Source organism: Serinus canaria, chromosome 3, assembly GCF_022539315.1.
Source record: "Serinus canaria isolate serCan28SL12 chromosome 3, serCan2020, whole genome shotgun sequence".
NCBI classification, from domain to species: domain Eukaryota; kingdom Metazoa; phylum Chordata; class Aves; order Passeriformes; family Fringillidae; genus Serinus; species Serinus canaria.
The window spans coordinates 18190435-18205970 of record NC_066316.1 but is presented as its reverse complement, the minus strand read 5'-3'; the positions used below and the strand labels follow the sequence as shown (position 1 = coordinate 18205970).

General features: G+C 44.2%; 1 non-coding gene across 1 annotated transcript; it reads left to right on the top strand.

The window, feature by feature from the left end:
- Nucleotides 1-14341: 14341 nt before the first annotated feature.
- TRNAT-UGU (transfer RNA threonine (anticodon UGU)) lies at nucleotides 14342-14414 on the top strand. Its single transcript has one exon. It is a non-coding gene; the product is annotated as a tRNA-Thr (tRNA).
- The last annotated feature ends 1122 nt before the right edge of the window (nucleotides 14415-15536 follow it).

Genomic DNA, 15536 nt, shown 5'->3' with positions numbered 1-15536 from the left:
CACGTTCTCCTCTGCGATGTGGGCTTCTGCTCACACTGGGGAGAAAGCCCGTGATGTCATTGCCCACTGGAGGCAGGCCTTTGCTGTTCTGGGCATACCTTCTGCTGTGAAAACCGACAATGATCCTGCTTATGCATCTCAAAAGGTGCGGCAGTTCCTGCAGTTGTGGGGTGTTTCACACAAGTTCGATATCCCTCATTCTCCAACTGGTCAAGTGATTGTGGAACGTGCTCATGGTACGCTGAAGCAGGTCCTTCAAAAACAAAAACGGGGAATGCAGGGTGAAACCCCGCACAGTCGGTTGGCAAAAGCTTTGTGTACAATCAATCATCTCACTGTGCCGCAGAACTCAAATAATCCTGTCATTTCGAATCACCATCTCTCATTGCAGGCTGCGGACGAGACACATCAGCCTCAAGCGAAGGTTCGGGTGCGGAATTTAGTCACCAAACAGTGGGAAGGTCCCTATGGCCTTATCGCTTCGGGGCGCGGGTATGCTTGTGTATCCACAGATACTGGGGTACGCTGGGTACCATCGAAGTGTGTTCACCCTGACCTGCGACCGCAGAGACAGAACCCGGCCGATGGGCAACATAGAAACCATGACCAACCTGAAAGGCATCAAGTGGGTGAATCATCGGGTGATGACTCAGATGCAGACGACGCGGGTGATCACTCCGATGATTCCTCCACAAATGGACACTAAACATTGTTCATATTTCCCTTTGCACATTATTCACTTCCTTTTTCTTTTTTCTTTTTTAAACGGAAAAGGGTGAGATGTCGCCCTGATTTTCTAATATTTCCTAAGCCTTCTGATGTTTACCTCTTTGTGGAGAACTTTCTCACACACTTTCTGTAGATAACACGTTGTTTTGCATTCCTTTATGGAGGAGGAGAAACTTGATGGACTGTTAGTTTGTCCAGTGGTCTTGGAGAGGTGGCATTGTCACCCTCCAATCCACTGTCACTTTTGGGAAACTATAAATATTGGAGTCAGAAATAAACTTCCTCTTTTTGCTCTTCTCTTCAGAGCAAGGTGTGCGTCTGTTTCTTTCGTGTCCGGTAGCGACAACCAGACACAAGAACTGCAGGAGCCATACTGATTCGAAGCATCGCTGTTCCCAGATTTTTCCATGCTTCTCCTTGAATCATCGATGCACTCAGCTGACAGGCTTAAGGGGGTGAGAAGTGACCTGCTATGACCTTATACATGAGCATGTGATTCCACTCTTTAGAGCTGTCATGCAGCATAAATTCACAGCTTTCATGCAGGTTATTTGTTATTTGCAGGTTACTTCAGTAGATGCTGGAGCTTTCTTTAGTGTTACATGGGCAGTTGCACAAAGCTTGGCAGTGCTTGAGACACATTCTGTCATTTCCCCAATACATATTTGTCTTCTTCTCACATGACCTGTCCACACATTGTTCATGAGTTCCCTGTGCTCCACCTGTCAATATCTCACGCTGCATGTGATGTCTTTCAAAAAACCCTCTGCACAGCTCCAGGTTCATTCTCAACCTGACATACTTCCTCTCTCTCCAAGCTCATGAAAAACACCATCCCCAGACACTTTCTTCAAAGAAATTCTTGTCTACAGATGCATTGATAAACAGCCTGTATTACCAGAAGGATGTTATCTATTAGGTAGTATAACTGGTAATTCTGAGATCAAGTCTTCTGGTACATTTCCATAATGTTTTCCTACTACAATTATCCAGCAGAACTACTGATGAAAGTCAGATAACAACAATAAATAGTAAAAGGCAAATAAAGTCTTCATGCATTGTGCCATGGTCTTTGTTCCAGAGACAGATGGCAGTCTGCTAATGCTGGGCTTCAATCTGTATGTGATTCAGTGGATCAGTGATGCTGTACATCATCAGCTGCCTGGCCCCGACACAGAAAGGCAGGTGGGATTGCACACAGGAAAGACTGACTTGGCCTCTAGATGGATGGGGTAGTGTGGGGCTTGGCAAATCACTTCATCCTGTTCTAAATCTGCAAGGTGGGACATTCTTGCTGACAAAGACATCTCTCTTATTTGTTTCTGGACAAATTATCAAATGTGCAGTTTTATATATGCCAGATATGACAGTTTCAGATGATGGCCTTTTCCTGCAGAAGGAGAATTTCAACCTCAGTGTGTAATTCAAATCTCATAATTTCATTGGACAATTGCAGATTAGAGATCTGAAAAGGTCTCACTTTCTTCTCCCTGCTTCTGACGTGAAAATGAAAACCAGAAGGGAGCACTTGACAAAGATTTTGTTGATGGGATCACCTACAGCTTTTTTATTGGCACTGATCACAGTTTATAAATTCAGACATAAGTAATTATTTTCATTAAATAGCATCCCACAAACCAAATGATTTTTCCATCCAGCAGCAGCTATGACAGACAAAAAGGATGTTAAGCATAAGCACTTTGAAATGTAAGCACCTCAAAAGAATGTCCAGTTCTGAATTACATGGCTCAAATTGTCATTTAAAATCATTAGCTTAGATTGTTATAGGCTCAGGCTGTCATCTAGCATAGATCAGCATGGTATAAGGCAGGATCTGGGGTTTGCAGCATGTACCATGGGTACACAGCTTGCCCCTAGAAGTAAGAAACTCCATGTCCTTCACTTCTCCTTTGACCTGCAATGCAGCTCATGTAAATTGCTCATCCTCCACAAAGTACATCAGCTGGATGTCCCACTGTTTCTAACAACAGAGACCAGCTCAACTCGCGATCAGCCAGAAGAGCTTTGTGAAGCTCAACCTGTCATGGTGCCAAGAGGACAAAGTACTTTCCCCTGTGCCTGTCATGGGCACCCAGAATGTAGGGCACACCCACAGGGACCTGTAAGGCAGCCACTGTCACACCAAGTGATCATACAAAGTCTGACAGCTGCATCCAAGCATAAGGAGCACTTAAGGAAGAAGCCTCCTCAAGGACAATGTGTTTGTTGCCTTTTGCCGGTGAGGAATGATACCAGGAACCCAGGACTCCTTGCACCTGTCAGTGCCCATCAGCAAAATAAAACTGAAGAGGTGAATGTGGAACATAAACTCCTGAAAACACTGCTCCCACCTCTGAGGCCCTATTTGGGTACCACACACCAGCAACAACATCTACACATCATTCTAGCCTGTCTGGGCTACAACACCCTGATCCTCAGGATAAGTATTGATCTCACTTCTGCTCCTTTAGCAAGCAACACTTCAAGAGCAGACAGGCTTTAAGCTTCCTTCAGTTGCACCACTAGAGGGATGCTAGAATGGGAACTGGGAAAATTAGCTTGGAGAAGGCATTTAAAGGAATAACCCTAGGTCAGAAGTATGAGACAAAGATTTTCAGGCTCTGCCAATTCAGCAAAACAATGCTGTGGTCAGGGCCCAAGGGCTTTGACATTTTCATCTACATAATCTTCCATTTCATTAGGCTTTCAGTTGTTTTTTTCTCTTGGCAAAGGTGCATTTGAAAAAGAAGCAACATTACAACTAAGCTGGAAAAAGCAGTCTCTCCCTGTTTCACCCAACCAGGCACAAAGAATGTTAAACACACACGGCAGCAGCAAATAGCTGCTGGTGTTATCAGTATTTTCTAATCTGTCTCCCAGCAGGTCAGGTGGAAAGAAAGAGTCTCTCTGGGGTTTCTTCAGCTGAAGTTTGATTGATCAGCTCTAGCTGAACCAAACTGTTCTTGTAAGTGCTTCTGTAAACAAACTAATTACAAACCACTATTAGATTGTATTTAGTTTTTGCATTTAGCAGTGATGTCTGCACTAGCTAAATCAGGCTGGAACAAGCAAACCTACCTCTGACACAGCATCTAATGGAGAAAGCATATTAGACTTCTTTCTGTTCACAGATTTTTCTCTCTTCTCCCCAGCCCAGTGACCCTTTGTGACAAAGATTTATAGAATTAGCAGTCTAAAGGGGGTCATTGCAGGGCAAACGAGTAAAATGAAAATGGAAGAGGCAACTAGAGACTAGCTTAAACTGAGATTCATGTGGTAAAGTATCACAGTAAATTCAGGAATTCAGAGGAGACAACACTGTACTTTACTTCTCACTAGGCATGTCTGAGTGATTTAGAAGTGACTATTTGTCCTGCTACAAACAACAACTTAATCTTGAAAGTGCCTTGACTTGCTACTTACTGCCTTAACCACGAGCTGCAACGATGCACCTTCCTCTCTGCACCTCTCACTTCTCATGAGGAAACACAGCTAGGTCTGTATTGGAATAAAATCCCAATATTGCCGAGCGGAGCATGCCTGGGCTCGTCTGGCCTTAGTGCACTGAACCAAAAGTAACTGCTGGGGATGTTTCACCTCAGAGACACCTTTGGCTCGCTGGAGGTTGCAGTTAGGCATTCAGAATGAGTCCAAACAAAGTAGAAACTCAGTTTACCTCTAGTGGAAAAAGTTCAGGAGATGGTGAAGAGAAAAAGAGCGGATTTCGCCGGAGGGTTAAATCCAGAGTTTATTCCAAGGTGACAGACCTCTGAATATCAGTAACAGCTCCAACAGAATACCGACCACATGGGTCCAATGCCTTTTAAAGCCACAGGGAGGGGGGAGGGAGAGGATAGGTGAGCCACCAACCAGGTGGGAGGGGGAGGGTCTCAGGGGACAATGACACCTCGACAGGCCAATGACCCCAGGTCTGAGAAGCATCTTTTGAACTTCTGCCAATCACACAACGCCCTTACTGGAATGTGGAACTTGACAGACAGCAGTTAGAAGGAAGACAAGGGGGCAGGGGGAGGGTAAATAAGTTGGCACACCTGAGAGACAGGACCACACCACAACAGGTCTGAGTATTTCAACAAGATATTTGTAAAAACATCCTTTTGCTGGGACTACTGAGGAACATTCACTGGGGAAAGAAAAAGGGGAAATGAACACCAAAGAACAGAAAGTCTCTTTGCATTGATTTATCCTCCAGTTCATGTTCTTAGGCACTGAATTATCCATCTTCCACATAAAATGATGTATTTATTACTATCTATTTTCCAGACATCCCACAATATATAGGAAGAAATGGTTTTTTACAAAGAACTCTCAGCACAAGAATATGTCTAAGGGGCTGGGTATCAGCAAACCCACACTTCTTTGCCTTTCCTTCTCAACATTGAGCACTAAATGTTATGTAGGTCTCTCAAGTAGTGTTTCATAGACATGTCCAAGGACTCCAAATGTTAAACATAATTATGTGAGCTGTAAGAATGGTTTAAGACTGACCACATGCACTCCACACTAGTACAGAAGTAGCTGGTGGACTGGAGATTAAACCAGTGCTTCTGCATTACTGCTGCTTCTTTTTCTGTTCTCCTGAGGACTCTAAAAATGTGTGTATTTATTCTGAGAAGAATCCAAACAAGTTTCATTCATGTGTTCTACAAAACTACAATAGCTGCGTGAGTCTTTAAAAGCATGTCTTTTTTAGTGCTTCATATGTACTTAATCATTTACCATAAATAGGGATGGATGACTTTTTGTTTACTTGAAGATACGAACATTTCTATTTTCCAGAACTGTCTGAAAGAGAAATTTCCCAGGCATAATCTCCTGGAGCATATTAATGGGCACTAGTGACTTCAACCTTGAAGCAACTCTGCTTTAACTGTAAAACTAAATGCAAAATTAATTAGTTGGTTTTTGGTTTGTTTGGTTGGTTGGTTTTTTACAGAAAAGCAGCAATCCACCACTGGCCTGATTTATCCTACTGCTGGAATTGCTTCCACCAAAAGAAAAGCCACAATAAAGCAAAAGGTAAGTGCAATTTTCAGTAAGTTTTTGCCTAAGGTTGCACCAGGAGAAAGGTCACCAGAGCTGGGTCCTCTGTAGGTAGGACACTCACATAATGGCAAAGTAGATCAGGACAAGCCTAACTCTAGGAGCCTTAATGAATCAGTCACCTAAGTGAATTAAGATGCATAAGCTCCCTTCTTTACCCTCTGGCAGGCTGAGGCATCCTGCAATTAAAGTTTAGTTAAGAGAATGATTATCAGGCATGTATAACTTTGAAACAGACATGCCATGTATGAAGAGTAGCTCCTGATATTGATGCCCTACAGAGAGGCTCCCTTGGAGTTTGATTACAGCAGTCCAATATTCCAGTTTATTAATTACACTCAAGAACAGTTTATCCCCCCATGAAGATGTAATTTAATCACATCAGTCCCCTCTGAGATTCCCAGTGGACCTTTTAACACTTTTGGACACATTAGATCATGGAGTCAGCTTGACAATTCTGCTTGAGGGGATTTGTCAAAGTCATCAGAGTGCAGACTGGATGCCTGCACTGAAGAATGTGCGATCACCTGCCTGAGCCTGCACTGGGACCTCAGTGACAGATAGAAGTGCCCTATATATATAGTGAGCTAATTTAGCAGAGACAAACCTCAAACCAACTGCTTTACACAAAGTGTAATCCAAATCCTCAAAACATTTTTCATCATTCCCTTCTCATTTATTTTCAGAACTGTGTCATGTGTTAAATTTGGGAAAGCCAAAGAAAACAGACACCACCCTCGGGAAGGCTATACCCTCAGGATTTCCAAACCAATCAAAACCAGGAAAAATGGCAAAAGAGACACAAACCCAATCACAAAGCTGAACTGTGGGTCCAAGGTTACTCAGAAGAAAGGATGTTCAAGGGTCTGCAGACAATTTAGTCCTTCAGAAGCAAAGAAGGGACTTTCACTCAAAAGCTGGCCTCCAAAAACTTTCTAAACTGTGCTCAGAAAAGCTTCAAAATAGCAACCTTGGGAGGAGGGGTTCTACCAATTACTAGAATAACACTGGGAGCAGAATCATATTTTTTCTATTCAGTTTGTTCCGTGGCACATGTTTGTCCAGCCCAGTAAGCAGGAAGATGAATGTGTTCTCCTGGGAGAGAAGGGCAGAGCTACTGAGCATGAAATCTTGTCCACAGAACCACTGACAGACCTGTATGGAGACAAGGCCTGCAAGTCCATCCAGCTTAACCATACAAACAGAGAAGGCAAGCTATTCCCATTCCCATTTGGTGTCCAATCCTACCAGGGGGATTAAACACCTGGTCTCCAGTCATTTCTCCAGCTGCCCATCTCAGAGTGGTGAGGACAGCTCTCTGAACACCTGGAGCTCAGGGCATGGCTCTTCCCAGGCACTTGGAAATGGAGCAGGATATTCTGAACTGACTGCACAGGAGAATAACACAGAGATATTTGTGGGACTAATCCACAAACTGCTGTCTCTAGCAGCAAACATATGGCAAAATGAGGAACAGCGCTGGGAACAAAACCACATTTTCAACTGATTTGCTTTTTCCAGGAGTCACAAATCACCCAGGTCCAGTTATCATGTCCAGCACTTAAGCAACAGTTGGCTTTTCACAGTTTATGTAATATTTATTATACAAGTATCTTTCCTCCATCTACCTAAGAGAGCTTCAGAAAAAAAAACCAATTTCTTTCTTGATTAGCATAGGGACTGTCTGCCTTTGGGACTCAGATATGTTTCACAGGAAAGGGAATGTGAGCACTTGAGGAAGGTGCCTAATGTGTGACAGTTGTGACAAGTCTTTTCTTTTGCCTTTCCCAGTAGCTGAAGCCCAGAGCAGACACTCACATTTGTGTCTTGCCTGGGTGGCTGCATCCTCAGTGGAGCCAAATATCCAAACCCTTGCAAACAGGCCATGGCTGAGACAGATTCCCATCCACAGCAATGCTGACTGTGCTGGGACGCATTCCCAGTTCCCTACCGCCCACTGAACTGCGAAAGGAACCCAGTATCTATAGCTTTAAACCATCCCAAAAAGTTTTATTTTGAGACATCCTGTTGCTACATTTTTATTCCATTATAGCCCACTTGAAATATCCAAAGTCTGTTTTTACACTGATGATAATAGGACTTTGCATTTGTGCTAACAACAAACATCCTACCATTTCTCTGGGAGGCTATGAGGAAGGGCGCAGAGTTAAGTAGCAGGATCCATACTGGAGTAAGGATTGCGATACTGGATCTCCGGGTTCCTCTGCCTTAGACATTCCTGAATCATCTGCTTTCCAAAAGAATTTAAAATCTTGCTTGGGAAATGTGATCAGTACATTTTTAGCCTGGTTTTCTCTGGAAACAGGGTTCATGTAACCACCATGGTTGCCTGCTCCTCTCCCAAGTAACCTTCTGTCCTGGTTTGAGAGGAAGTGAGTTTTTTGGGATAACGTGGTCAAACCAATAGGTGCTCAGATTTGATTATTGGCACGCGATGTGGCCACTGAGGACATGGATACACCTCTGAGAACACAGGGGGGTTAAAAGCAGAGAACTCCCAGGGGGAAGCTCTCTTGGGTTCCGTCTGAGAAAGAGAGGGGACCTCCCCTGCCCTGCTCTGGGCTGGGTGGGGGAGGGAAACCACAAGGCCTGAGTGAGGTAGGCCGGGGCCTTGGACAGAGAAGGGAGGTGAAGGCCCCTGCAGGATGGAAGGGTGGAGGAACTCTGAGAGACATCAGGCAGCCCCCCCCTCCTCCCAGGAGAGAGAGAGAAGGAGCCTGTGCCACCTTGAAATTTGATAGCACGGCCTGGCAGCAGCGAGAAAGTGCCTGGCAGCTCAGCGTGGGAGTTCTGGACAGGCAGAGCCTGATATTTTAACCCTTTTCTTGGATGATGGAAACCTTACAAATGCTGATCCTCCTGGAGCTGAATGAGGACAGAGATAGAGATGGAATAACAGGAAATGGGCAAGTGTGATGCAAGTTTGTGCAAGTGAAAGATGTCTGAGAGAAGTTGAGAAGAATCCTAGGTGGGAGGAGATGATGGAGTGGCCTTTGGCTGGACTTTTCTTGTATAGCCATGGACTGAACCATTTTTCCTGTGAGACAGAGACTGCATTTAGGGGGAGGCAATGGCTTGGAGCCAAAAGAGTTCAGTGTTGTTATGTGAAGGAGTGGCAGGAACAGAGACAACAGGTGAGGAAGGTGGTGGTACCCTCGATCTTCAGTGAAGATCTCTGTTCTTGTGACCTCTTTGCCCCAGGGGCTGAAATTTGTGGGGGACAGGTGTCCCGAAAGTGAGAGATTGTGCTCTTTTTGGAACTGGGCAAAGCACCCTTAAAAAGGAAAACCCTAGAAGCAGCTCTGGTCCATGCGCAGTGGTGAGAGCACTGAGAATGGAAGGAAGATGTCACCATGGCAGATGATCACCCGGCGGTGCCTCGTGTGACACTGAAACACAAGAGGTTCCAACTGTGTTTCCAGGGGAAGCCTATGGTACAAGAGGGACTTCTCTCTTCTTGATGAACTGAGAATTGATTATCTGAAGGGTGGTGATGGACTGAGAGTTAGTGATCTGAGGGGTGGTAACTGAATTGAGAATCTAAAGTTTTGTCTTACTGTGATGTATTGGGAATTTGATGGGGAGGAGGAGGAATGTTTTTGGAAGGTTTAGTGCAATACAACAGTTTTCATTCTGAGTTCTGTGTGTTTCTTTTATATATTGTAGGTTAATAAAGTTTTTTTTTCCCTTTTTTCCTAAGTTGGAGTCTGCTTTGCTCTATTCCTCGTCACATCTCACAGCAAACACTAGGGAAAATGCATTTTCATGGGGGCACTGGCATTGCGCCAGTGTCAAATCATGACACCTTCAAATCTGCCAGGTGACTTTAGACAAATTTGAGAGGATTTACAGCCTCAGGAATGGTCCTTACATTCCTGCACTTTTTGGAAACCAACAACTGAGCAGAGACCTTCAGGCTGTGATGTCCAGAGGGGAGAACTGTTTACATTCTGCCCAACAGCACAAACATGTTTACATGTGTACACACATGTAATATTCAAACATAAATACACATGTAGTGACAGACTGACCAGCACATGCACAGCTCTGGGTCAGCTATTTCCTGCTTTTTTTCTTCCCCTTTAAATCTAAAAACTATGCATCTTTCTATTTCAAATACAAGAATTTTCTTTTTCTAAAATTAGAATAAAATATACTTTGCTCTTTCACTACTTTGCTATTTATATTTTTATTTTATCTTATTTGATTGAAAGCTGCTTTCTATCAAATTTCCAGATGATTTTGCCTGTAATAGATGGCTTTGTCACCTCCACCACTGGGTTGCAGTGTGACAGCTAAGTGCCACTGGATATGGTGTGTGAAGTTGTTATAACAAATAGCTTCAAATCTGGTCTGGATCAGAGAAATAACCCTGAAGCAAAGAAAATTCAGTTATTCCTTTCTAGTTCCAGGAAGATCAAATCATAAAGCATTTGAAGACAACATCTCTTCTATTCAGATCCCTTGCATTAAGAAAATTGGAGAGGACAGTAAGACAGAGACAGAACTGCTACCCTGGAAATAAGACCTGGAATAGTGGTGCTTCTCCACAGAAAACTACTGATGCTCAAATACCAGCATGGACACCACAACATGAACCCTATAAATGGACACCCATTACATGAACAGAGCTACGAGCAAATAGAGATGAAAGGATTCTGATTTGTCTTTACATTTCCCCTGTATGCTCTGTCACCTTTTTGAGGAACAAAACAAACGAAATTTCCACAGAAACATCAATCCCTTTCTCTCTTCAAGGCCACACAAAAATACCATTAAAAAGGTAAGATTTTTTTTTGTATGTGGTAACGGATGCTTGTCCAAAAAAAGAGTATTGAGCCTACCAAACTACTTTTGGAAGGGCACCGTATCTGTTGCATGTTTGAACTTCTCTCCCATGGAAATCAGAGTTTCAGGGAAGAGGAAGGGCGCACACCAGGATCTCTCATGCTACTTTGGAGTAGGAGTGCAAGCAATGCACAAGCTAAAACCTGGAAGGAGCCCTCACAGCAACTTCCCCAGCCTCTGTCATACATGGTAATTGTTAGTGGAAATACCACAGCAAGTTATTTCTTCTGTTTTTAAAATCTCATTCTAACTCATGTTTTGTATCCAATGTTTCAAAGTGGATCATTCCTGTATAACGTGAAAAGCAATGATTTTTCTAAGGCTTGATTGAGTCAAAACTGCAAAACCACATGATACTTCCTGAGGCACATCTAAGTCAAACAGGACTTGGAAAGGTTCACATTCAGAAAACAAGGCAGGCTTCAACCAAATGTTGAGATTATTACATGCCTAAAATGCCCCATGGAATGCCTACAAAAGCCACCCAAAATCGGAAGTGTTTCCCTGATTTTTATAATATTTTATTCAAAAACCCCCTTGTATTTGCACAAGACAAAGTAATCCACCAGCATTTGCCAACTAAAATTAATTGCATTAAACTCAGACACCTTTAGGTTACTACAGTTTCTTTAAGAAAGAAAACCAACAGTGCTGAACCTGTCGAACAATTAAAACACACAGAATGTCCCATTTTACATGAAGACTGAAGCTGTGCTGCAGTTCCTTTCTCCCAGAGGTTAACGAGGAAAGGGAAGTGTGCCAGTTTTGCTGATCTGTATCTCTGCTGAGATTATCGCAGGTGCACCAACGTTCCCTCAGGACACAGAGTCAGACGCGTGGAGGACAAAGGTGGTCAAATCTGACAACCTGTTAGGAGGCACACCAGGTCTGCAGAGGAAACATTGGCTGCTATTTATTTTATACTATTGTGGCCCAAAGCTGCTTTGTGCAGCGAAGAACCGAACCCTGTGAAACACCAGTGAAACAGAACACAGCAGGGAACTGGGTGACAATCAAGGCAAAGGAGTTTGGAAAAGGGAATACAGCAGTGCGAGAGAATTTCCAAGGATTTCCAATAATTTCCTAGGATTTCCAATAATTTCCTTGGACCAGCTGTCTGATATTTCATAGCTTTAGTTAACCCTGAATAAAAGGTATGGCAGTAAAATCATGGAATGTGCTTGGGATTGGCTCATTGTGTTTAATGAGATGGGCAAAAACTCACAGCAGCACAGGTGACATCTGTGGGTTGCCACCAGCTTTACACAGGGTAATTAAACACTGACTTGTCCATTGACCACACCTATTCTTACACTAACCACTCTATTTTCTAGCTTGGTGCTCGGTCTGGGCCGAGAGAATAAATTTTAGATAGCATATATAAATGTGCATCTTTAGATGTCTGGCATGCCTTTAAAGGTCAGTCATCCCACAGATCTTTCTGAAAAAACTGCACGGTAAAAATTCACTCTTTTCAGCATTTGAAGTCTGTTAAAATTACTTTCCTAATCTTTTGATGCAGTCCTTAGGTTCCACCTAGTGGCTTTCAACAGTCATGAACAGCAGACTAGACAGGCATTTTATTGCTTAAATGCTTAATTCTCACATGGGTGTGGGTCTAGTTGCAGAAAGAATCATAGAGTCTTCTTTAGACGTAGTTCTGCAGTTTTGACCCAATCAATCCTTAGAAAAATAATGGCTCTTCATATTCCACAGGAATTATCCACTTTGAAACATTGAATACAAAACATGAGCTAAAATAAGATTTTAAAAATTGGAAGAAATAACCTGCTGTGGTATTTCCACTAAATTACCATTTATAACTGAGGCTGGGAAAGTTCCTGTGAAGGCTGCATCGACTCCCTTCACAGCCAGCTGAGGAACAGGCACCTCTACACCAGAACTCGGATGACTTTTTGTAGAGGTTTACCTTCAGGTGGGATGAATTACATCCCAGAAGTGTCTCATTTCCTCATTTTCATTACAAAGAGAAGCTAAGGGGCTTACTGGTAGCGTAGCACCACCACCACACCTCCTGAATCCCACCCAGGCTGACTAAGAAACACTCTGACACAGCCCTTGAAGTGCAGGCCACCTTGTAGGGAGCTCTCAGCAGGCAGTAAAAGGAATCTGGAAGCAGGGCAATCACAACAGTTACAGATTTTAACCTAAGTTTAAAAGCTTAATAGTGGCAAGTAGCCATGTTATCAAAGAAAACTTATTTCAACACTCTTCTGCTCTCAGAACACATCTTATCCTGCTGCTCAGCTGTGTTAGGCTGATGAAGGTAGCCTTGTCTTATACTATGAAAAGTGTAAGACAGTTCTGCTCCTGCCTGCTTGAAGGTTATAAAACAATCTATGTTTATACTCCAGTTCCCTGAGGCATTAGCAGAACACTCACTGCAGACATTTTAGCCCTCTTTGGAAGAGCTGTAGTCCCTCTAAAGAGTCACTATCTTCAAAGGAAAGGGGAAAAATAGCATCCAAAGAAATTTGCAACTTCATGAATTTATCAGCTGCCACATTAGAGGTCAAAAGCAGATATTTCAAAGTAATTTTAGTGCCTTACATAAACAAGACAGAGTTCACCAGAACTGATCTAGTTTGTCCACAGAGATCATATCAATTTCTAAAGAGAAGGTGAAATAAAACTCAAGGAGGGAAAAAAAAAAAAAAAAAAAAAAAAAAAAAGACGAAATTGACCTAGTTAATGATTTGTGGAGTGTGGGATGGATAAAAGGTCTTTAGCTCCTTGATGGAGATTTTTCTGTCTATTCTCATTTCAAGGAGCTTTACTTTTGGTCACACACAGCTTGAGGCTTGCACCCAGCAAATCATGTCTGCATTTCTAGAACATGACTGGTGTACAGCAGAGCTGCAGGATTTATAACTCCGCAGTCTCTCTACTTCCTTTGCACAGCTCACCTTCTCACCTTCACCTAAGCTTTCATGGAGCATGTGACAGATTGGTTCTTTCATGCAAAGAAAAGGAGAAAAATCCTCAAATGCCTTCAAACTTCCATAGTAAAAATCAAAAAACGAAGGCTCCACACTTCCTGTCTTGCTGTCGGGTTCATACCCCAGTCAAACGAGACGTGTGGTTTATCTGCGAGAGTTAACCAGATTTTGTGCAACAGTGATTTCACAAAAGCTGAGGAGAATTACAACACGGAGGTATCATCTGCCTAAAGTGACTGTCTCTCCACTCCGCACAAAACCAGGTGTTGTGCAGTCTTACCTCCCAAAACCTTGATTGAGGCAGAGGCTGCTCCCTCCCGCTCAGCGTGGGGGATGCCCGGGAGAAGAGGGAGTCACTCCTGGGAGCAATTCTCCCCTGTGCCACCGAAACTCTCCTCACAAAGGCACGTCCAGCCCCAATCCGCGGCAGGCGCGCCCGCCCCCTCATTAAACGCGGGAAAGGCCTCCTATCACCCTCGGGTAACGTCGCGGGGGTGGCCCGGGAGCTAGATTCCCTCCCCCGCCAAGGGCAGCTTTTTCCCGGAGGACCTCCAGAGGCCCGGTTCAGGGCCGGGGGGCCGCAGGTGTGGCGCCCACAGACGGCTCCAAGGAGCTGCCCCGGGCCCAGCCCTGGCGGAGGGCACGGACTCCGCAGCATTGCCAGGGGAGGCTGTCCCTCACAGCGACAGAAGCTGTCGGCAGTATAATAATTGGTGCGGGGCTCTATAGCTCAGTGGTTAGAGCACTGGTCTTGTAAACCAGGGGTCGCGAGTTCGATCCTCGCTGGGGCCTCTTGAGATTTTCATATTTAAATTTTTTTTAAATTATTGTTTCTTCCTGACCCAGCTGCGGGGGGATCCGGGAGGAGCGGGCGGCGGGGGTCGCCTTTTGCATCCCGGCACGGCGCCTGCAGAGGGCGGTGGTGGGAGACGAGCGAAGCGTCGGAGCTCCATACGCGACGTGGGCTCGGCTGCCTCCGGGAACAGGAGCGCAAGGGCGGTCCCGGCTCCGCTTCCCAAATCAATTCCCTGGATGTTAACCCCGGGTTGTTAGGGCGCCGCTTCCACCGCGTGGTATCTGGAGTCGCAGGATGGTTCCAGCCCGTAGCTCGGCTCTTACGCGGAGTTTTGGGGGGTTTGCTTGGCTTCTAGTGCTCTGATTGTGTTGGTGTTTCAGAGTTGCTGAACGTTTCCAGCCCTTACTGGACCCAATGAAAGCTGCAGGTGAGCTGTACCCTGAAAAAATATTCATAGTATAACTTGGGCTGGAAGGGACTTTAAAGATCATCACATTCCAAGCCCATGCCATGGGCAGGGACACCTTCCACTAGACCAGGTTGCTCAGAGCCCCATCCAACCTGGCTTTGAACACTTCCAAGGATGGAACATCCACAGCTTCTCTGGGCAACCTTTGCCAGTGCCTCACTGCCCTCACAGCAAAGATTTTCTTCCTATTATTTAATCTAAATCTCCCCTCTGTCAGTTTGAATCCTTTTACCCTTGTCCTGTCACTACCTGCCCTTGTAAAAAGTCCCATCTCCAGCTTTCTTTCGGGCCTCCTTCAAAGTCCTCCTTCAGGGACTCCAAGGCTGCTATAAGATTTCCCTGGAGCCTTCTCTTTTCCAGGCTGAACAACCCCCATTCTCTCATAGTAGAAGTGCTCCAGCCCTCTGAGCATCTTAGTTGTCCTCCTTCAAAAATTAAAATCTAATTTCATTGTCTGAAAGACAACTACTCTTGAAACACACTTATCCCTGCATTACAGTTAAATTAAAAAAAAATAAATAAATAAAGGTGGGGTAATTGACATGTCTATTCCATATTCTTCAGTAGAAGATTAAAGTCCTGAAATTTAGAGTCAGATTTATTAGACAGTTGTACCCAGCCAAATCTTACCAGAACGTCCAGCACAGGC